Source organism: Panthera onca, chromosome C1 (genome assembly GCF_046562875.1).
Source record: "Panthera onca isolate mPanOnc1 chromosome C1, mPanOnc1 haplotype 2, whole genome shotgun sequence".
In the NCBI taxonomy this organism is placed as follows: domain Eukaryota; kingdom Metazoa; phylum Chordata; class Mammalia; order Carnivora; family Felidae; genus Panthera; species Panthera onca.
Window position 1 is genome coordinate 94,297,046 of NC_138346.1, and position 22,243 is coordinate 94,319,288.

The following is a 22,243-nucleotide window of genomic DNA, read 5'->3' on the forward strand; positions in this document are numbered from 1 at the left end:
AAACCCAGACAGAGTTACACTGCTGTCTGTGGTTCTAGAGCAGGTGCCACACAAGTCAGACCTTGAAATTTGTTTTGAAACTGACCACCTGTTACTGTGATTGTGTGACTGTTTTCCTGGCTTATGGGATTTTACTTCAGCTGTTGTTCTCAGGCGAGAGTTTATTTCCTCTAGGAATCACTCAGTCCACTTGCCCTAAACTTAGCATTTGTGTGTAGGGATCTTCCGGAGACTGATTCAACCATGCAGTGTTGAAGAGTCCACCAAAAGATCTGAAGTCACCCACAGACTTCAGTGACAGATTTTTAAGAAGAAGTTGAGAATCCTCTTTCAAGTGTTTTGTTACAGATAATCATCTCTTTGAATTTTGCTTCAGGGAGAAGGAGCTGAAAGGATCAGATTTACAGTTGCTCCTGAGTGGGTTTTTCTCCTGCTAACAGACAGCATTGTGCTGAGTCAGCACTTCTCTGGCATTGGTTGCTTTGCTGAAAACTCTTGTGCCTGTAAAATTTTACTGCAAGTTAAAACTTGTCAGACAAGGATTCAGTTTTTCTCTGATAGTTTGAAGAGAACGATACAACTGTGGAACTAGAATGGACTTTAGTGATTAACTAGTAAAGCCCTTCATTTTAGAACTGAGGCAAGAGAGGCTCAGTGACAGTTTTATAAAGAGACTTGCTCAAGGTCATAAACTTGTTAAGGACTGAGCTAGAAATCTACTTATATTGCAGACTGTACTTATATAAAAGGAAACAAAAAGAAGCTTAATAAGCTGTGCTTATAAATATTAGGTTCATTTTCTTAAAAAAAAAAAAAAAAAAAAAAAAGCCATGATGTTTTAGTTTCCTATTGCTGCCTAACAAACCGCCACAAGACTGAGTGGCTTCAGAGAACAATGTATTATTATTTGTCATGATTCTGTGAGAGAGAATAATATTTGGCTCCTCATGCAGGTGTAATCAGATGGTGGCTGGGGCTGAACCTCTAAGAGAGCCTCTTTATTCACATGTCTGGTACCTGAGCTGGGCTGGCAAAGTTGGGGGCTGGTCAAAGGTCTCTTTCTATGTAGACAAGATGGACCTCTTTCAACATGGTGGTTCCAGGGAGTCAGATCTCTTACATGGCAGCTGCCTTTCCCTGAAACAAGCATTTCAGTGCACATTGCAAGGATTCTTATGCCCCAACTTCTGTTTGATTCTACTGCCTACACAGAATCAGCCTAGATACATGAGAGGAGAACTATAAAAGGGCATGAATATCAGGGGGCAGGGCTCATTAGGGATCATCTTTGGAGACTACCTATTACACATAATATCACCACCACTCTTTTTTTTTTTTTTTTTTTTTTGAGAGAGAGAGAGAGCAGGGGTGGGGCAGAGAGGGGAGGGGACAGAGGATCCAAAGCCGGCTCCACATGAACAGCAGTGAGCCCAATGTGGGGCTTGAACCCACAAACCATGAGATCATGACCTGAGCTGAAGTTGGACACTCAATCAGCTGAGCCACCCAGGTGCCCCACCACTACTCTCTTTTTTTTTTTAACTTTATTTGAGAGAGACAGACACACACACAGAGAGAGAGACAGAGAGAGAGAGAGAAAATGCATCTCTGGGGAAGGGCAAAGAAGGGGAGCGAGAACCCCAAGCAGGCTCCATGCTTTGAGCATGGAGCCTACCGCAGGGCTCAATCTCACAAACCATGAGATCATGACTTGAGCTGAAATCAAGAGTTGGACACTTAACCAACTGAGCCACCCAGGTGCCCCACCACTATTCTTTGAGATATGTTTTAACATTTTGCAAACAGTGCATGAAGTCATTTAAAAACCTATGGCTTATGCTAAGGCACGACTAGAGGCCACATGAGATGGCTGGAGGGGCATGGAGTTTGGAACTAGAAAAGCCTGAATTCAACTCCAAGCACTATCGCTTACGAACTGAGACTTCAAGCAAGTGATTTAATTACTTTGAGTGTAAGTTTCAACACATATATTATTAAGATAATATTTACTTCAAACTAGTATTGGTAAAAATTAGATACATAATGAGTGTTAAGCTCTTCACACATAATAGTTGTCAATACATTTCAGTTCCTCTTATCCTCAACCATCTCTAGAATTCAGAAATCTAGCCAGGTCTTCACTGAACGCATTTTTGAGTATATCTGATGGACCCTGTTCTGTGCTAGGAGATGGGGATTCAAACATTAATAAGACATGTTCCCTTCCTTCAAGGAGCTAATGCTCTGTTGAGGGAGAAAAAAGTATAAGCAGTCATGCAACCTAGTGAGTGAGGTACTATAATGAAGGCAGACTAGATGTTAGATTGGGAGCACAAAGTAGGGAATGGTCCACTCTACAAGAGTTCACAGGGAAGACTTCATATAGAAGAGAACATTGAGAAGTACCATGAAAAACATGCTTGCCATACACAAGAAATGGGGAAAGAAAAATCAGTGGAGCAGCAGTAGCACTTGCAAAGGCACCTAAGCACAAAACCTCACTGAGTAGTGAAAGCAGTTCAGCAGCACTGAAGAAAGGAATGGTGGGAAATGAAGTCAGGTAGAAGCTTAATCAAAGGGGCCTAAGCAAGAGATGATGAAGGTCTGAGGTAGAGCTGCGATAGAGATGAAGACAGGGACTAGAGAGAAATCTAAGGAGTAAAATGAAAGGAGTGATTGGCTATGCAGAGTGAGGAAGGAAGGAATCCAGAGACAATGCCTAGATTTCTAGCCAGTATGATGCAGTGAATGGTATAATTATTAGCTTATAGAGTGTATCCAGGAGGAAGAATGGGTGGCTTAGTAATGAATTTGGTTTTGGATATACTTAAGATATCTGCAGGACATTCAGAAGAGAACTGTTCCACATACAGTTGAATTTATGAGTCTCGAGTTTGTGGGAGTTGGTTGAGCAGGAGAGACTTGGGAGTTACCTGACAGTTTAGAGAAGTCCTTTTACAAGTTAATCTTTTCCAGGCTAGCCAGGTAAATAAATAATGTCTGAGGTTGTAATGATTGCTTTAACAACTGTAGCTTTTAGCTTTAAAGACTTTATTTTTCTAAAATTTTCTTCTTAACTAGAAGATGTAAGCAAACGAAATTAAGTACAACAGTTGGTAAAGGACTACAGGAGTACACCAAACAGGTAAAGTATCTTTTTTAAAAAATGCTTGTTTATTTATTTCATGGGGGGGGGGGTGGCAGAGGGGAGAGAGAGAGAGAGAGAGAGAGAGAGAGAGAGAGAGAGGGAGGGAGAGAGAGATAGCAGTGGAAGAGCAGAGAGAGAGAGGGAGAGAATCCCAAGCAAGCTCTGAGCTGACAGCATGGGCTTTATCTCATAATCCATAAGAGTAATAAACAGAGTCAGAGTCTAATAAAAGTTATGGAATTATTGGGACTTTGGTTTAACTCTTTTCAGTAAAGTTCAGTATCATTTGTGCTTATTCTTCTCAAGACCCTGTAAGAGAAGTATATCAGCAACAAGGGGCTATGAGTTCTAATTCTCATTTGTCTATTCTCTAACATAATTAGTTCTCAAACTTTTAGGAGTTTCATAATCTCCTAGAAAGCTTATTTCTTTTTTAAATCCGTATTTCAGAGACCTACCTTCACTGATTCTCATTCCCGTAGGTCTGAAATAGGCCTAGGTATCCCAGGTGACTCTGATAAAACTATATGACCATAAGCAAATGGAATCATTTCTTAGGGCTCAGTTTCCTCATCTGTGAAATGGGAATGACACCTGCCTTGCCTACTTCCCAGGGCTTTTTTTTAAAGTCCAGAAGCATAGTGATGTATGTGAAAGGGCTCTGAACACTATGGGTTCTCCACACAGGTAAGATGTTGATATTGTCTAGGGCAATGCATCAGAAACATCTAAAGGCCTTGTTAAGACACAGGTTGCTGGACTTAACAATTTAAGGTAATCTTTAAGTTTCTGAATCAGTTTGTGAGTATGTCTGGGGTGGGGCCCAAGAATTTGCCTTTCTACCAAGTTCCCTGTAGGAATTTCCCTGTGGGAATGCTACTGGTGTGAAGACTAGGCTTTGTGAACTTTCTTTCTGGGACTCAAAAGTATTGATCTTAGGCCAATTGACTGATAGCTGTTGAGTTGGTTCAGAGGATTCCTGATCTTACCATATAATTCTCTGGGCACAGCTCTTCACTGTTCATGATCCCCAAAATCTCATTCCTGATCTAATAAATATTTTCTAAGCACCTCAATGTGCTTTGGGCACTGAAAATAAAACTCTCCACAAAACATACCCAAAAAGGAATTAATAAAATGATTCCAGATAACAAGTGCCATTAAAAAGTATGAAACAGAGCAATGGGATAGACAGTGGCTGGGTTGTGGGTGGTTCTTCATACAGAGTGGTCTCTATATGAAGTAATGAAATAAAGGAGTTAGCTGTACTGAGGGGATAAGAGCACTCCAGGCAGAGGGAACAGGGAATGAAAAAGCTTGGAGGCTGGGATTAGCAAATGAGCATAGAGTGGTGTGAGATCAGACTGGACTAGTGGTCAGGGTCAGTGAATATAGGATCCTGTAGGCGTTGGTGGTTGTAAATTATGAGTCAGGTCTGTAGTAGGGTATAGACCAGCCCTTCCCTAATTTTAATGTGTATGCAAATCACCAGGAATCCCCTTAAATGCAGACTCTGACTCAGTGGTCATAGGGCAGGGACAGGCAGTCTGAATTTCTACTAAGCTAGATGCTGCTGGGAACCAGAGCACACCTTGAGTAGCAAAAGCATAGAAGAAAATAGGTTCTGTCATCCCTCAATCAGGGAAAAGTGCCATCTTCCCTGAAGGGTGGATAAAAGTTAAAGAGAATGGTGGAAGATGGGGAACTAGGGAAAAATCATGATGTTGGGGAATTCCAGACACTAAAAATTATTATTCAGGAGGAGCTATGGTCCTCCTTCTAGGATACAGATACCGAGACTAAAACATTGTCACCAAAATAAAGAATCTGAATTAAAAAAAAGAATTCTCTTGGTAGTTTATTTAGAAGCAGCTGGAATAGATTTCCAGAGTGAGCCTGTCTGCTCACGGTTTAGTGCTGCTGCTTCCTCCTGGTCCCACCAGCTCTGTTTTCCCTCTGCTAGCAAAAGTAGTGACTGTTGGAGCGCCTGGATGGCTCAGTCGGTTAAGCAGCCTATCTCAAAGTTCATGGGTTCCAGCCCCGCATTGGGCTCTGCACTGAGAGATTAAGATTTAAGATTCTCTCTCTCCTTCTGCCCCTGTCCTGCTCTCTCTCTCTTTCACTCTCAAAATAAATAAACTTAAAAAAAAAAAAAAATAGTGACTGTTTCCACAACCTCTTTAATCTCCTATGGCTCCCTGTGGCTAGTGCCCACGGCCAGAGCTCAAAGCTGCCTGCCCCTCCCTCTCTTACATATTCACTCCAGCTCCACTAACAAAAGTTGTTGGCCCTTCTTCCTCCATTCCCCAGGTAAAGGCCTGGGGCTTGGCTGGAAAAAGAAGAGAAAAGGAGGACTAACAACCGGCAGGCAGACCAGGGAGAAGTCTTTGGCTCTGCAGCACTGCCTGGAGCACAAACTTGAAAATACAGCCAGGGCACCTGGGTGGTTCAGTCAGTTAAGTGTCTGACTCTTGACTTTGGCTCAGGTCATGATCTCGCGGTTAGTAAGTTGGAATCCCCCCAACCCTCGCTGACAGTGTGGAGCCTGCTTGGGATTCTTTCCCTCTCTGTCGCTCGCTCTCTCTCCCTCTCTCTTTCTCTCTCTCTCTGAATTCCTCTCTCTGGCCCTCCCCCTCTCTCTGCCCCTCCCCCTCAAGCACTCTTTCTCTCTCAAAATAAATAAACTTTAAGAAAGAAAGAAAGAAAGAAAGAAAGAAAGAAAGAAAGAAAGAAAGAGAAAGAAAGAAAGGAAATACAGCCAGAATCTGCCTCCCCTCTTCCCTGCCCCTCCTCTCTCTGGGGGTGGAAGCGGGAATGGAGTAGTTTTATGTTATAGACCATATGGCTTTCTCCTTTAAGGAAAAATCTTCCTAGAATGCATCCAGAAACACTGTAGTAAAAAAAAAAAAAAAACAAACCCTGAAAACCTTAAAAAACCTTGCATAAACTTCTATACCTCATGCTAGATCCCTTGTTTGTTATCATAAGCACGTGTTTCCCCCAAATTTCCTGTTTTTTAGATGATCTGTGAATTGGAAATTTTGTCTGTGGAAGGAAAGCCACATTATTGAAGCTGTAAACAATAGAATGACTATGGCTTTAATCCTTTGAATAAGACTTTGTTTCCCATTGACCGAAAACTTCCTAAAGGAAGGAAAGCTAGGAACATTCAGGAAGGATTTGTATTTTATTTTACAGCAGCTTTGTGAAGGGGTAAAATCATTTGGAAACCTTAGATTCCCTTTCCTGGTTGATGGACATCAGAACACACAGCCGGCTGGGCTCTGGCTGCAGACGGTGGCTCCCCGCCCACCAAAGACTTCCTGACCCCAGTGCCAGCTTTGTTTTCTTATTGTCACAATGACACCAACAGACGTTCATCCTGTGCCAGAGTTTCGTATATTCCTGAGACAGGCTAGGAACAGGTGCACCCACCATTTATCTCAATGTATTTATATGGGTCAAAAATATTTCCCTAATATAGTCCATACACCTTATATTGTATACTCCATAATTCACAGATTATCTGTCCATTAAAGAGATATAAGAATAACAACTGCAAAATTAGTCATCATCCATTGAACTTTTAAATTATTTTAAAACCCCTCCCCCAAAACCGTATTTTCATTTATTTGGTATACCAACAATCATTTTCTTTAGTAATAAAGTAGAATTAATTAGCTGAATCATCCTTACAATTTGGGAGAAAGGATCTGTGGAAGAGAGAAGCTGGCCTTAAATCCCAAAATGCTGATGTGGCTATTCCTGCTTTGTGCAAATTCTGTGCCAGAGGCATAAATTATGGAGCCCAGTGCACAGGCTGTTAGGCCCCACTGCAGAAGCCAAAAGGGCCTCTTGGACACCTGCCCCTTCAGAGATTCTGAGTGATATCATCCTCATTTATTAATCTCCACTGAATGAATACCACATGCACCCCTTATGGCCATCAGCCCTTAGGGCTCTGCCTCAGGTATGTGTCTGGGGACATAATTTAGATATTCGTCATCCTGAGAATTATATTTCAAGCAGCAAATCCTAATTATAGGTTTGCTCCATAAATGACTTCCCAGAGACAGAAGGTACAGCTGAAGTTAGGCTCTGGTCTTTGTGAGGTGTAATTAGAGAAGGCAACACCTCTTCATCCACAGAGTCCTGTCTTTATGGCATTACCTGTGCCAGTGGGAACAGCCAGCCTCCTACTCTGTTAAAGACACACTGGGGAAAAGAGACTGGGCCTTGGCTGAAAGACAGGATCCATTTCCAGTGTTTTCCAAAGTTATGCCTGCTTTGTCTTAAGTCAGGGAAGGCCTCCAAGTTACTTTCAGTAGAAGATTTAAAAGGCTCTTTCTATATTAGAGTTTTCAGTCTTTTGTCCAAACATGGACCATTTTGAGAGCCTGTTGGTAATTATAAATCATCTCTTCCCCCCCGCCCCAAAATGCACATACATGTAGACACACAAAATATTGCATACCATTTCAAGGAGGTCATGGACTCCTGGAGACCAGTAAACCTCAGATTAAGAACATGCAATCAAGGGGCACCTGGGGGCTCAGTCGGTTAAGCATGCAACTTCTGCTCAGATCACCATCTCGTGGTTTGTGGTTTGAGCCCCACGTCAGGCTCTATGCTGACAGCTCACAGCCTGGAACCTGCTTCGGATTCTGTATCTCCCTCTCTCTACCCCTCCCGTACACGTGCTCTGCCTCTTTCAAAAATAAATAAATGTTAAAAAAAATTGTTTTAACATGGGATCAAGACTTAGATACCTTTTAAAATTAGAGAAGTCAGTTTTATATTACACATTTCCAAAGCATCTAGGGGATGAAAGTAAAAGGGAAGGGCCTAAAAGATAGTACTTTTCTAAAATAGATTGTGGCAGTTGCCTTTTTCCTGAGCAACCATTAGATAGCAGAGTCTGAAACACCAGCTTACACTCTAAGGCTAAAGGGTATCCCGTGGTTATACACATGTACAATATATACTGCATATGTACTCATAGGTACCCTGATGGTTGCTTGGTTTGTATGGGGCCAAGAGCTCTGCCCATAGGACTTATTCCTCACAACAGCCACACAAGGTAAATATCACTAACCTGTTCTACAGCTAAGGTCATTGAGGCTGAAAGAAGAAAGCAATTTTCCCAAAATCACATAGTGATTCAGCAGCAAAGATGGGGCTCTGACCCCAAAACTGTCTGTCTCCAAAGCCCCTGCTCTGAATACAGCATGACAATGCAGACCAATTGAATACTGGAATTAGCTTTTTTTACTTCCCTCAGAGTTCCTGAGGCAGTTACCAGGAAGAATAGGAGGCAAAAGGGCTTCAAGACTACTTGAAGCAAAATCACACACCTTTGCATTGAAACGGCTGCCTAGGAGAGACTGGAAGGCAGCAGTCCAGTTGGAAAGTGGCCCTGGGAGCCTGTCTTAGGGCTGCAACTGCCAAACAAGCACAGAGGCCTCCCTCCACTGTTAAGTCTAACTAGCATAGCTTTGGCTGTCTCTGGCCCCTGTTATTAGAAGCGGCAGTCATTCCTTCCTTCAGTCTGACAGGTGCCGAGAGGCTCTGTGCAGCGCTCAGCCTGGCTCTTGTGGTCTGGAGAATGAGTAAAGAGCTCTGGCCCAGAGCAGCACTGCTTCTCTGCTCTCTCCTCCAGGATGCTGCCTGCTTGTCACTCTGCTGCCCTCTGTGGAGGAGGCCCAGTGGGGATGAGGAACTTGGGGAAACCATGCAGGCACTCTATCCTGCCCTTAACTGTGAACATAAAAACAGTCAAGGGTTCACACTTTTCTAACGTTAAGCTTTTCTAAATATAAGTGGCAGCACAGGACACAGCCTAGAATCTAGTATACATGAATGAAGCAATCAAAACCTTAAAGGACTTTTTTTTTTAATGTTTGTTTGTTTGTTTGTTTATTTATTTTTATTTTATTTTTTATTTATTTATTTATTTTTTTGAGAGAGAGAGAGAGAGAGAGAGAGCATGAGTGGGGGAGAGCAGAGAGAAAGGGAGAGTAAAGGACTTTCTTAACCAACGTAAGAGGATCAGGTAACATAAGTCAAAGAAACTCCACTTACCTCAGGCACTTTAGGATTAACCTGATGAACATGAGACATTTTTTTATGGGAGGCAGTACATCACAGTGGCTAAGCATGTGGCTCTGGAACCTGATACTTGAGTTCTGATGGTGACTCCACTTGCTGTTAGACTTTGTACAGGATAAGTTACTTCACCTCCCTGTGCCTTGGTTTTCTTATCTGTAAAATGGAGATAAGAGCTCAAAAAATTGTTCCAAAGATTAGATATATTAATAAAGATATTATAGCTAAAACAGTGCCTGGCACATCATAAGCATTCAAAAAGTGTTCATTAGTATTATCATTTGGCCATTTCACTGAAGCATGGGCTATTTTGTCCACAAAGCTAAAAGAAGATGGTGAAGACCCAGAAAATAAGTTATATTTCCTTGCAGAAGTCTGAGGGTTGTGACGTAAGCTGGTAAACTTGGCACAAGGCCTCAAAAACAAGATCAGTGGAGTCCCAGTGGTCCAGTAAGGTACTGTTGCATTACATACCACCTCAAAATGTTGTGGCTTAAAACAGAAGCAATTTATTATATTCCGTGTTTCTATGGGTTGATCAGGCAGTTCTAGTTTATAGAGCGTTGGCTAGGGTCCTGAGTTGGCTGGAACAACCAAAATGGCCTGATTCACATCCCAGCTGGAAGTTCAGCTGGAGTTGTTAGCCAAGGTCTTTGATTTTCCTTGATGAGATCTGTTCACATGGCTTCTAGGACTCCCTCCCACTATGGCAGCTGGTTCTAAGAAAGAACATTCCAAGACATTAAGGCAGAAGGTACAGATTTCTTAAGGTCCAGCCTTGGATTTTAGACAGCATCATTTCTGATCCATCCTATTGATCGAAAGAGGTCATTGACCAGTCTAGATTCAAAGGGAATGACAATAAACTCTATTCTTGATGAGGGAGCACATTGCAAAAGAACATATGGGATGGGAGATATTGTTGTAGCCATCTTTAGAAACATGATCTACCACAGCTCAGAGAATGGTAAGAAATTAGATTTTCTTATCAGTGTTTGTATTGAGTGACTCAATGAGAAAGACCAATCTGAGTTTGGATCACTAAAGTTACTAAAATGAAGAAATAAATGGAATTAAATGTTTTGATTCAGCATAACTTGTTTATATATGATTTATATAGGGTTATTCTTCACAATACGGAAAACAGTTCCTTTGGCTCAAAGTCATATTCAGAAGCATAAATGAGAATAGATAAAGGACATGTTGGAGAAAATAATTTTCAGTAAAGAGCATTTCTAAAAGTAAAAGCTTTTTCTTAAAGAAATGGTAGACGGTAAAACCACATACTTCCCAAATAGTGACAATGGTGAACTTATCATGAAAAACTGAAAGGTATTATGTGAAAGTGAGCAAAGCAGAAGATAACGAAGAGCATCTGAACAATAAATAGGAAAAGTCAAAGAAGAGGCCCACAGAGTCTTGTGGCTCATATACATCTCCTGGCTCATATACAGTTCTTTTAAAAGTGTGATATACTTTACACTTTGTGTTTTCCATTTCAATTTATTGGGGGATGTAGATCTACAAGTCTTCATAGAATTTCTGGATATGGCTATAGTCATGTATGGAATTACAAAGTAAGACTAGAGATAATCTAACTAAATGAATTATTATTTACCCTGACTCTCCAGTTCCCCACAATTGTATAAAGTCTGGTCTTTGAGATAAGTTAGAGATGGATAATGTTAAAAAGGCAATAGCAGAAAAACTTTGGTAGATTTTTCAATGTTGGAGAGAAGAGAAATAAGTAATAAGAAATGACACCAAGATTTGGGATGTGGATGATAAATAAATGGCTGTGTTTCCTGGAGTGATTAAGAAGCTAAGCAGGAGGGGAAATTAACTGTGCACTGCAGGGGAAAACAAGTTTGTGACTAAAAGAATATTTTTAAAGCAAAGTAGCAACTAGCCGGTAGTTTTCTGAACATACTGATATCCCTGGCTTACTTCTATTTGGGAGAGGGGCCCCACTCATTCTCCTTTTATGAGACTATAACTTTTTATTATTCATTTTACTGTTTGTCATTTATTGAGTTGTTTCTACCCAGTGTGTTTACAACTCACATAAAATACTGAAGACAATCAAATATACAGAAACAAGGCTGGGAAATGCAACTCACCCAGTGAAAATGTCATTAGTATCTAGTAGCAGCTGCACACTGTAAAACAATTGGAATCGCCTCAGATAGAAGGCACGTGAAAAACAAGGGAAATGAGTATACAGATGCCTCAATAGAAAACTTTCTTTTTTTTTTTTTTTTAATAGAAGGTGGTTCTGAATGGGCCAGTGGAGAAAGAGGGTAAGTTGTCTAAATGAGAAACTAGACAATCAATCAAGAAAGGGATGCAGGGAAGAAAAAGGTGAAGTTCTCATGGGAACAGGATATAAAATTGGTGACAGTGGAGCCTTCATAGAAAATGAAGAGCCACATAACAATGTACACTATGTATTATTTGCATAAACTCCAAAGAACTTGGCACCTTCTACATTTTCCACATCACAATCATAAACCAGGAAGCAAGGGGGGAAAAGGGTTTTAAGCAGCCAAAATAGGGACTGGAGTATTCAACCTTATTCAAGAGAGTCCCCAGGTCTTCACTCTACAAATAATTCTAATATACTTGGCTACTATCTCTTTTTCTAAACCCAATCATTTAAAATGAGATTCAGATTCAACATTTACATGTTATCTATAACAGTCATAGTTCACTTTTGTTGAGTGTTAACTATGCACCAAGCACTGTTCTAAATTCCATACGGATGGACTCATTTATCACCAGAGAAAACTACAGATAAGGACTAGGATTATCCTCATTTTACAGAAGAGGAGATTGGAACACCAAAAGGCTTTTAAAAGAACCCCAAATCACACAGCTGGTAAGTGGTACAGTTAGGATATGAACCCAAGCTAGTCAAGTTCCTACATCCCTAATAACCACACCAGCTTTTCTTAAACTTGAGTGTGCATCAAAGTAATCTAAAGGGCCTTTTTTTTTTTTTTGAGAGAGAGAGAGAGAGAGAGAAAGAGAGCAAGAGTGCATGGGCAGTGGAGATGCACAGAGGGAGAGAGAGAATCCCAAGCAGGCTCCGTGCTCAGCACAGGGAGGACCCTGCTTTGAATTCTCTCTCTCTCTCCCTCACTCTCTGCCCCTCCTCTGTGCACTCTGTCTCTCTCTCTGAAAATAAATAAATAAAAACTTAAAAATTAAAAAAAAAAAAAAAAAAGAACATGGAGTCTGGCACCACACTACCTGAATTGAAATACATCATTTAACTAACGGCTCTACAATCATGGTCAAGTCACTTCACATCTCTTTGCCTCAATATCCCCATATGTAAAAAGGTTGTAATACTGTCTCTCTAAAAATATTGGTGTAACAATTTAGTGGGTTACAGAGGCAAGGGGAAAATGGCAGAGTAGGAAATACTGAGCTTACCACCTTCCATGGACACACTAAGGATGCAACTAAATATACAGCAACTTTCTGAAAATGACCTGAAGACTAGAATAACAGCTCTTCCACATCTAAAAATATAAAGAGTAAGCCACATCCAGAAGGGCAAGAGAGAGAGAGAGAGATGCAGTCTTGTCAGGCACCAAACCCTGGTGTGACCCACAGCAAAAGCAGTATCACAGGCACAGAGGTCCTCTCTGAGGAGCAAGGGGTTCAAGCCCCACACTGGGCAACCCCTGCCACAGGGATCTGGACTAGGAAGATGAGCCTCCACAACATCTGGCTTTGAAAATCAGTGGGGCTTAACTTTGGAAAAACTGGAGGGCAAGAAAAAACCAAGACATGAAGGTCCCACACACAATCTCATTTGCTCTGAGATCCAGAACAGATGCAGCAGTTTGTAAAGCACCTGGGCTATGTGTGATTTATTGATTACTTTTCTGGCATGTATAGAGAGGCAGGGATCTGTAAGAACTTTGTCCAGGAAGAGAAGTGCTGGTGGGCACCATTTCTCTTCCCCTCCTTTACCTTAGCTGGCCCAACAGTGGCAGGTGCCAATCAATTCTGACACTCTCCATCTACTTTCCGCACCACTCAACTTACCAATGTTGCCCTGCAGACCTGCCCCACCCAACCCACGTGCTCCAGCAGGCACCACCTCCCCAAAGTGGCTACCACCCTGCCACACCCAACAGGCAGCCTTGGCCAGGACCAGTGCTCCTCCAAAATGACTTCCGCCCAGGGGAAAGGAGGAAGGCCACCCCCACCCACCAGCACATCTACAACAGTCATAGCCCAGTCACAGTACACACAGCCCACACAGGGAACACCTGTGGAGTGCAAGGTTCTGGTGACCAGGGAAAATTGTGCTTCTGAGCCCTGTAAGACACCATCTATATAAGGCTATTACCTACAAGACAAGGACATAACTGACCATCCTATCACATAGAAACAAACAGAGTCAGACAAAATGAGGAGACAGTGCTAAATGAAAGAACAAGACAAAACCTCAGAAAAAGAACTAAATGAGGGGTACCTGGCTGGCTTAGTCGGAAGAGCACATAACTCTTGATCCTGAGGTTATGAATTTGGACCCCACATGGGATATAGAAATTATTCAGAATAAAAATTACTCAGAAAAAAAAACACTTCAAAAAAAAGAACGAAATGAAACAGAAATAAGCAATCTACCTGATATAAAGGTCAAAGTAATGATCATAAGGATGCTCAACAAAGTTGGGAGAAGAGTAGATGAATTCAACAAGAACTTCAACAAAGATATACAAAATATAAAAAAGAACCAATCAGATCTAAAAACTACAACAACTGAAATGAAAAATACATTAGAGGGAATCAACAGCAGATGAGAAGATGGAGAAGAACTGATCAGCAATCTAGAAGATGAGGTAGTGAAAATCACTCATGCTGAACAGAAAAAAAGAATTTTAAAAATGAGGGTCAGTTAAGGGAACTCTGGGGAAAATATCAAGCATACTAACATTCATATTATAGGGGTCCCATAAAGAGAAGAGAGAGAAAGAGAAAGAAAACTTACTTGAAGAAATAAAAGCTGAAAACTTGCTTAAACTGAGGAAGAAAACAACAAGATCCAGGAAGCACGCAAATTCCCAGACAAGATGAACTCAAAGAGGCCACATCAAGGCACATAATAACTAAAATGTTAAAAATTAGAGGGGTACCTGGGTGGCTCAGTTGGTTAAGTATCCAACTCTTGATTTAGGCTCAGATCATCCCATGGTTCATGAGCTCGAGCCCCAGGGGAGGCTCCCCCTGACAGTGCAGAGACTTCTCTGTCCCATGTGTGCTCTCCCAAAATAAATAAATTGTTTTAAATTAAAGATAAAGATAGAATTTTAAAAGCAGCAAGAGAGAAGCAACTAGTTACATATAGGAAAAAATCCATAAAGCTATCAGCTAATTTTTCAGCAGAAACTTTGCAGGCCAGAAGGGAGTGGCATGATATATTCTAAATGCTGAAAGGAAAAAAAACCAACAACCAAGAATACTCTACCTGACAAAGTTATTATTCAGAATTGAAGGAGAGACAAAGAATTTCCAAAAGAGTTCATCACCACTAGACTGGCCTTATAAGAAATGTTAAAGGGACTTATTTAAGTGGAAAAGAAAAAAATCATAAACTAGAAGTAAAAAAATTATGAAAGAAAAATTTCATTGGTAAATTTACAAACATATAGTAAAGATAATAGAGCAATCATTCATACAGCTATTATGAAGTTTAAAGGACAAAAGTAGTAAAAATCAACTACATCTAAAATAATTAGCTAAAGGATACACAAAATGAAACGATGTAAAATATGACATCAAAAACATAAACACGGAAGGAGGGAGTAAAATTGTAGTGCTTTTAGAATGTGTTTGAACTTGGGGCACCTGGGTGGCTCAGTCAGTTAAGTGTCTGACTTCAGCTCAGGTCACGATCTCGCGGTCCGTGAGTTCGAGCCCCACATCGGGCTCTGGGCTGATGGCTCAGAGCCTGGAGCCTGCTTCCGATTCTGTGTCTCCCTCTCTCTCTCTGCCCCTCCCCCATTCATGCTCTGTCTCTGTCTCAAAAATAAATAAACGTTAAAAAAAAAATTAAAAAAAGAATGTATTTGAACTTAAGCAACAATCAACTTAAAATAGACTCCAATATACGTAGGGTGATATATGTGAACCACATGGTAACCACAAATCAAAAATCTATAACAGATACACAAAAAATAAAGAAAAAGTACTCCAAGCACAACACTAAAGAAATTCATTAAATGACCAGGGAAGAGAGCAAGAGAAGAAGAAAGGAACAGAGAAGAACTACAAAAACAACTAGACATTTGACAAAATGGCTTTAAGTATACACCTAACAATAACTTTAATTGGACTAAAAGGGACTAAATAGTCCAATCAAAAGACAAGGGTGACTAAATAAAGAACAAGACCCATCTATATGCTGCCTATAAGAGATCTACTTTAGACCTCAAGTCACAGACCAAAAGTGAAGAAATGGAAATAGATATTCCATATAAACATTAGTGAAGAAAAAACTGGGATAGCAATACTTAAATCACATAAAATATACCTTAAACTTTTTTTCTTTTAAGAGAGAGAGAGCACACATGTGAGTGAGAGAGAAGAGCAGAGGGAGGGAGAGAAAGAAAGAGAGAATCTTAAGCAGGCTCTATGCATAGTGTGGAGCCTGATGCTGGGCTTGATCCCATGACCCTGGGATCATGACCTGAGCCAAAATCAATAGTCAGGCAGTCAACCAACTGAGCCACCCAGGCATCCCCAGACAAAATAGACTTTAAAACAAGACTATAACAAGAAACAAGTGTATCACATAATAAAGGGATCAATCCAACATTTGTGAATATTTATGCACCCAACAAAAGGCATCTAAATATAAAGTAATATTGACAGACTTAAAGGAAGAAATTGACAGCAATACAGTAATAGTAGGAGACTTTTGTTTTTCTTTTCTATTCTAATGTATTTTTTATTCAAATTTTTATTTAAATTCTAGTTAGTTAACATATGGTGTTATTTTCAGGATTAAGAGATTAATCACTTACATATAACACCCAGTGCTCATCACATGTGCCCTCCTTAATACCCAACACCCTTTTAGCCCATTCCCCACCCACTTCCCTCCATCAATCCTCCGTTTGTTCTCTATTGTAAAGAGTCTCTTATGTCTTGTTTCCCTATCTCTTTTTCCCTGTTCCCATATGTTCATCTGTTTTCTTAAATTCCACATATAAGTGAAACCACATGGCATTTGTCTTTCTCTGACTTTTTTCACTTAGCATAATGTATTACATTAAAATGTACATAAAATATATGTACATATATGTATATAAAATGTATATTGGGGGGCACTTGTGTGGCTCAGTCAGTTAAGCATCCAACTTTGGCTCAGGTCATGATCTCAAGGTTCATGGGTTCAAGCCCCACAGCTCAGAGCCTGGAGCCTGCTTGGGATTCTGTGTCTCCTCTCTGTCCCTCCCCCACTCATGCTCTCTCAAAAATAAATACTAAAAAAATAATAAAATAAAATAAAATGCATATTGGAATATACAATAGAATATTATATGTATATATGTATATATATGCATGCCACATCTGCCTTATCCATTCATCAGTCAATGGACATTTGGGCTCTTTCCATAGTTCCATAGTTTGGCTATTGTTGATAATTCTGCTATAAACATCAGCGTGCACATACCCCTTTGATTCTGTATTTTTTTATCCTTTGGGTAAATACCTCGTAATGTGATGCTGAATTGTAGGGTAGTTTGATTTTTAACTTTTTGAGGAACCTCCATACTATTTTCCAGAGTAGCTGCACCAGTTTGCATTCCCACCAACAGTGCCAAAGGGCTCCCCTTTCTCCGCATCCTTGCCAACAGCTGTTGTTTCCTGTGTTATTAATTTTAGCCATTCTAACAGGTGTGAGGTGGTATCTCATCGTGGTTTTGATTTGTATTTCCTTGATGATGAGTGATGTTGAGCATCTTTTCATGTGTCTGTTAGCTATCTGATGTTTTCTTTGGAAAAATGTCTATTCATGTCTTCTGCCCATTTCTTAAATGCATTATTTGCTTTTGGGTGTTGAGTTTGATAAGTTCTTCATTAATTTTGGATACTATCCCTTTATCTGATATGGCATTTGCAAATATCTTCTCTGATTCCATTGGTTGCCTTTTAGTTTTGTTGATTGTTTCCTTCCCTATGCAGGAGCTTTTTACCTTGATGAAGTCCCAATAGTTCATTTTTGCTTTTGTTTCCCTTGCCCCAAGACACGTCTAGTAAGAAGTTGCTATGGCCAAGGTCAAAGAGGTTGCTGTTCTCCTCTATGATTCTGATGGTTTTCTGTCTCACACTGAGGTCTTTCATACATTTTGAATTTATTTTTGTGTATAATAGTAGGAAGTTTTAATACCCCACTTATATTAATGGATACATCGTCCAAACAGAAAATCCAGATGGATTTAACAGATATATACGGAACATTTCATCCCAAAGCAGCAAAAGACACATTCTTTTCTTTAAAAAAAAAAATTTTTTTTTTTTAGTGTTTATTCATTATTTGAGACAGAGAAAGACAGAGCACGAGGAGGGTAGCGGCAGAAAGAGTGAGACACAGAATCCAAAGCAGCCTCCAGGCTCTGAGCTGTCAGCACAGAGTCTGACATGGGGCTTGAACCCACGGACCATAAGATCATGACCTGACCCAAAGTCAGACACATAACTGACTGAGCCACCCAGGTGCCCCAAGACACATTCTTTTCTTGAACATTTTTTTTAATGTTTATTTATATTTAAGAGGGAGAGAGATGCAGAGAGAGAGGGAGACACAGAATCTGAAGCAGGCTCCAGGCTCTGAGCTGTCAGCACAGAGCCCCACGCGGGGCTCAAAGTTATGGACCGCAAGATCATGACCTGAACTAAAGTCAGACACTTAACTGACTGAGCCACGCAGGTGCCCCCACATTCTTTTCAAATGCACATGTAACAATCTCCAGGATAGGTCACATGTTAGGCCACTAAATAAGTCTCAGTCAATTTAAGAAGACTGAAATCATATCAAACATCCTTTCCAACCATGGAAAGGTATGAAACGTATGAAATTAGATAGAAATAAGTTACAAGAAAAAAGCTAGAAAAAAAAAAACCCCACAAACATGGAGAATACACAAACACGGAGAATAAACATCATACTACTAAACCACCATGGGTTGATAAAGAAATTAAAGAGAAAATTAAAAAATACTTTGAGACAAATGAAATAGAAACAACATAGTCCAAAATCTCTGGGATACAGCAAAAGCAATTCGAAGAAGGAAGTTTATATCAATTCAGGCCCACCTCAAGAACCAAGAAAAATCTCAAATAAACAATCTAACCTTACAACTAAAGGAACTAGAAAGGTAAGAATAAGCCAAGCCCAAAGTTAGTAAAAGAAAGGAAATAATAAAGATGAGAGTGCAAACAAATAAAACAAACAAAACAATAGAAAAGATGAATGAAACGAAGAGCTGTTCTTTGAAAAGATAAACAAAATTGATAAACCTTTAGCCAGACTCTCAAGAAATAAAAGGGAGAATTCAAAGAAATCAAAGACATCAGATGAAAAATAAGTTACAACACCACAGAAATACAATTGTAAGAGACTACTAGAAAATTATGCCAACAAATTGGACAACTGAAAAGAAATAAATTCCTAGGAACACACAATCTTCCAAGACTGAATTATAAAGAAATAAATCTGAACAGACTGATTACTAGTAATGAAATTGAATCAATACAAAAACTCCCAACAAAGAGAAGTCCGGAACTAGATGGCTTAACAAGTGAATTCTACCAAATATTTTAAAAGTTAATACCTATTCTCAAACTATTCCAAAAAACAGAAGAGGAAAGAATACTTCCAAATTCATTCTATGAGGTCAGCATTACTTGACACCAAAACCAAACATAGACACCACGAAACAAGAAAATTTACAGGCCAAATCCCTGATGAACATAGATGCAAAACTCTTCAACAAATATTGGCAAACCTAATTCAATAATACAATATAGTCTTTAATTAAAAGACTATATACTATAATCAAGTAGGATTTTCTCTAAGGACACAAGGATGGTTCAATATCCACCAATCAATGTGATACACCACATCAAAAAAAATTAAGGATAAAAATCATATGATCATCTCAGTAGTTACGGAAAAAGCACTTGACAAAAATTGAACATCTATTCGTGATAAAACTTTTAACAAATTGAGCATAGAGGGAATATACCTCAACATAATAAAGGTCGTTCATGACAAACTCACAGCTAACATCATACTCAATGGTGAAAAACTAAACACTTTCTTCCAAGATCGGAAACAAGATTGGGCACCTGAGTGGCTCAGTCAGTTAAGTGTCCGATTCTTGATTTCGACTCAGGTCATGATCTCATGGTTTGTGAGATCGAGCCCTGTGGCGGGCTCTGTGCTGACAGTGTGGATCCTGCTTGGGATTCTCTCACTCCCTCTCTCTCTCTCTCTCTGCCCCTCTCCCACTCACACACACACACTCTCGCTCTCTCTCAAAATAAACATTTAAAAAAAAAAAAAGACACAAGAAAAGGATGTCCACGGTCACCACTTTTATTCAATCACACAACAAAAAGCAATCAGCCACAGCAATCCCACAACAAAAAGAAATAGAAGGCATCCAATTTGGTAAGAAAGAAGTAAAACTTTCATTCTGAAGATGCCATACTATATATAGAAAACCCTAAAGATTCCACCAAAGAACTATTAGAACTGATAAATGGACTCAGTAAAGTTGCAGGATACAAAATTAACATACAGAAACATATTGTGCTTCTATACAGCAATAACAAACTAGCAGAAAGAGAAATTAAGAAAAAATCCCATTTATAATTATATCAAAAAAATAAAATACCTAGGAATAAATTTAACCAAGTAGGTGAAAGACCTTTACTTTGAAAACTATAAGATAAAACAAATTGGAGATAACACAAATAAATGGAAAGCTGCTCACAGACTGGAATAAGTGATACTGTTAAAATATCCATACTATCCAAAGCAACCTACAGATTCAGTGCAATCCCTATCAATATACCAATAGCACTTTTCACAGAACTAGAATGAATAATCCTGAAATTTGTATAGTACCACAAAAGATGCCAAATAGCTGAAGCAATCTTAGAAAAACAAAGCTAGAGGTTTCACATTCCTAGATTTCAAACTATAATACAAAGCTATAGTAATCAAAGAGTATGGCACTGACACAAAACCAGACACATATATCAAGGGAACAGAACAGAGATCCCAGAAATAAACCCACACTTATATGGTCAATTAATCTACAACAAAGGAGGCAACAATATTCAATGGGGGAAAAGACAATCTCTTTAATAAATGGTGCTGGGAAAACTGGAAAGCTACAGGAAAAAGAATGGAACTAGACTGCTGTCTTATACCATACGCAAAAATAAACTCAAAATGGATCAAAGACCTACATGTGGGACCTGAAACCACAGAAATCCTAAAAAAAAAAACCATAGGCGGGGTGCCTGGGTGGCTCAATTGGTTAAGTGTCCAACTCTTGATTTCAGTTCAGGTCATGATCTCACAGTTCATGAGTTTGAGCCCCACATCAGGATCTGCACTGACAGCATAGAGACTGCCTGGGATTCTGTCTCCCTTTATCTCTGTCCCTCCCCCACCTCAAAAATAAACATTTTTTTAAAAAGAAAGAAAACATAGGCAGTAATCTCTTTGATATCAGCCTTAACATTTTCTAGATATTTCTCCTCAGACAAGGGAAACAAAAGCAAAAATAAACTATTGGGACTACACCAAAATAAAAAGCTTTAAAACAGCAAAGGAAAGCATCAACAAAATAAAAAGGCAGCCTACTGAATAGGAGAAGATATTTGCAAATGACATATTTGATAATGGGTTAATGTCCAAAATAAAAAATTTATATAACCCAACACCCCCCAAAAATCTGATTAAAACAGCAGAGGACCTGAACAGACATTTTCCCAAAGACATACAAGTGACCAAGAGACATACGAAAAGATGTTCAACATCACTAATCATCAGGGAAATGCAAATCAAAACTACAGAGAGGCATCATCTTAACACCTGTCATAATGGCTAGTACTGAAAAGACAAGAAATAACAAGTGTTATCAAGGATGTAGAAAAAAGGGAACCCCCATGCACTGGAAAAAAGGGAATGTAAGTTGGTGCAAGCACTATGGAAGACAGTATGGAGGTTCCTCAAAAAATAAAAAATAGAACTACTCTATGATCCAATAAATCCACTTTTAGATATTGACACAAAGAAAATGAAAACCCTAATTTAAAAATATATATGTACCTCTATGTTCATTGCAGCATTATTTACCACAGCCAAGACATGGAAGCAACCTAAGTATCCACTGATAGATGAGTGGATAAAGATGTGGTATACATGCGATAGAATATTACTCAGCCATAAAAAAGAATAAAATTTTGCCATCTAGGACATACATGGACCTAGAAGGCATTATACTAAGTGGAATAAGTAAAGATAGAGGAAGACAAATACAAAATATGATTTTACTTACATATGAAATCTAAAAAAAGAAAGCAACAAAACAACGGAGTCATAAATACAGAAAACAAAGTAGTGGTTGCCAGAGGGAAGGGGATGAGGGAATGAGTGAAATAGGTAAAGAGGATTAAAAGATACAAATTTCAGTTATAAACTAAGTCATGGGGAGATAAAGTACAGCATAACGAATATAATCAATAATATTGTGGGGCACCTGGGAGGCTCAGTTGGTTGAGCGTGGGACTCTTGATTTCCCTTAAGGTAATGATCTCACAGTTCATGGGAAAGAGCTCTGCATCAGGCTCTACGCTGCAGAGCCTGCTTAGAATTCTCTCTCTCCCTCTGCCTCTCTGCCCGCACTCTTGTGGTCTCTCTCTCTCTCAAAATAAATAAATAAA

The 22,243-nt window shown here is 39.5% G+C and overlaps 1 long non-coding RNA gene across 1 annotated transcript in view; it reads right to left on the bottom strand.

The window, feature by feature from the left end:
- The window catches only part of LOC132673388 (uncharacterized), a 38,556-nt gene that overhangs the window by 14,686 nt on the left and 1,627 nt on the right, over positions 1-22,243 (bottom strand). Inside the window, exon 2 of the long non-coding RNA XR_009608040.3 lies at positions 9,230-9,409. This is a non-coding gene — a long non-coding RNA (uncharacterized LOC132673388). The remainder of the gene's footprint in view (positions 1-9,229; positions 9,410-22,243) is intronic.